Genomic DNA, 2,267 nt, shown 5'->3' on the forward strand with positions numbered 1-2,267 from the left:
GCGGGGGGGGGGGGTGGTTATGCCAAGGGGTTGCCAAAGTCGGTGCTGCTACACCGAGGGTGGCCAATAATAAATTGGAGAAGATCCTGACGGAGTTCAGAGTGGGTAGAAGGGAAGAGGGATGATTTCTCATAGGACGAGAGTGAAACCGGAAGGAGCCCTCGGGGCGGGGAAACGTCTTTACGGGCTGAACGGAAGTTACGTAGAAACGTAGGGGGTGGGCGTGGGTAGCGGAGGTGTCCTTCTCTCAAGGAGAGAAATGAAGATAAAACAAAGTTGGAAGCTGGCACGTGGTAATGTAATGCGGACTCCATCCAAAGTCCGTCAGGGATTTATAGAGATTGATGCCTGATTACGGGTTAAGTCGAGCCTATCCTAACAAACGTCGATCAAATCCTGGATCTCTCTTTTTTTTTTACGAGCCATCTCACTCTCCTCTTCCCCACTCCTCCACCCAGCCCTTCGTCCTCCTTAGATCTCAGTGCGACGCCAGACGTCTCTTTCGACGCTTTCTTGGGGATGAGCGAGCGGGGGTCCAGGAGCCCCCCCCCCACCCCCTCTTCTCCATGATGGACCCTGCCTCCTGTACACCGTCGACCTGGTACACGTCGTTCGGGCTCGATCGCTACAAATGACCGGAGTTCAGGGTCAGCCTGAGACAAAAGCATTCCGGTTGGACGAACCCTGGGAAATCTTGGCGAACTAGCAGACGCGTCACTGTTTTGGGTACTGCGGAATATAGGGTCTGGCGATTGACCTGGATAGAGATTAAAATTTATTCGGGCGTAGCTTTGCGATATGACAATTTTGGGCGAATGGATTTTGGCTGCTTAATCTGGTTTTTTTTTTTTCTTACGTCTTTCAGCTTTACGACTCTTTTGGGTTTGCCCTACTGTCAGGCGGTAGTCGAGCTCATAAAAGATTTTGAAGTAATTTTTGGAGAATTTTATTTTTATACTTTTTTTTTGATTCTCGTTATCACTCGCGCTACTGTGTTCTTTGTTGCTGATAAAATTTTTCACTCGGGTTTTGCTCGTTATCGGCGACTTTGCTGGAACTCGTTCGATTTCCACGCTTTATTTCAACGCTGAAGCGCGCCAGATGGTCGGAAGGGTTTCGCGAGTTTGTTCGTTGAATTTTGACGCTTTTACATTTTCTCACGTTTCGCCCCTTAAACGATAAATCTTTGCTCTGTTGTTTTCTTTTCAATGCGAACTCTAAAGCTTTGCGTTGTCTCAGATATCATTGCTCTCGTTACGCTCGGGATTTTTACAAAGGACAAGCCGAAGTGGGACGACGAGTGAGGGGTGTCATTTCGTTAAATGACTGTTTCAAAGGAATCCACCCGAGATACAAGAGAAGATGAAAAATTTATTTTCACCCACCCCAACGCATCCCATAGGCGCAGCCACCTAACAGTATTTCATGAGGTCATCGCTAAATAATATACATACATCATCCTCTCCCCTCGCGTCGTCGCACGGATATTTTTAAAGCACTCGCTTCGATGCTTATCTCGACGACGAAAAGAAATTCCTCCCTTTCGCCATCCTTTTTCTTTTTTCTTTTTTTTTTTTTTTTTTATCAATTTATCATCGCCCTAGGACCCTAGACAAATTTACGGTCTATGCCTCGGGTCTTGTAGACATAATATAATGCCCATAACTTAGCAATGTGTATCCGTATAAAAATTTTCACAATACGTGTCGGTTTGGTCGCGTAATGAAACGTCAAGGAGAATTCAAAAAGAATGTAATTGTCAAAAAAAAAAAAAGAATTCAACACAAACGATATTCGTCAGACCCAAAATCTCACGGACCGTATGACGTCATATGCCAGTCTCCATGTCGCGTGCCTAAAAAAAAATTGCTGGAGCCATAGGCTGATGACGTCATTCAAGATGGCCGATCCTCGAATATGGGGGATCAGCTTGACCATGTATGTCGCTTTTAATCCGGGCCCACGTGTTAGGTTGATCCGATCGCCAAGATAATAGGATAATATCGACTTATGGGACACACCCGTTTTTGCAGCTTTATCGCGTTAACGGTCCAAATCGCTGAACGTGATTTTACAAAACGCTCCCTCCCCTCTTCTTCACCCCTCACTTTTTCCTCACCATAGTCCTTTTTCTTTGTGCCACGAAAATCATAGAGTGACTATGTGGGATCGCGCGAAGTCCTTCGCGTGGGAGCAAAGACCCGGAAGGAGACTTTAACGGGGATGGCGAATCAGAATAAGAGGTTTCTGCGGTGGGGGAAGGGGTG

General features: G+C 46.4%; 1 protein-coding gene across 18 annotated transcripts in view; it reads left to right on the forward strand.

Moving 5' to 3' along the window:
- LOC107271854 (suppressor of lurcher protein 1) overlaps positions 1 to 2,267 on the forward strand; it is a 207,028-nt gene that overhangs the window by 69,907 nt on the left and 134,854 nt on the right. The window lies entirely within an intron of this gene.

This window comes from Cephus cinctus, unplaced genomic scaffold (genome assembly GCF_000341935.2).
Source record: "Cephus cinctus unplaced genomic scaffold, Ccin1 Ccin1_scaffold1043, whole genome shotgun sequence".
Lineage (NCBI taxonomy): Eukaryota > Metazoa > Arthropoda > Insecta > Hymenoptera > Cephidae > Cephus > Cephus cinctus.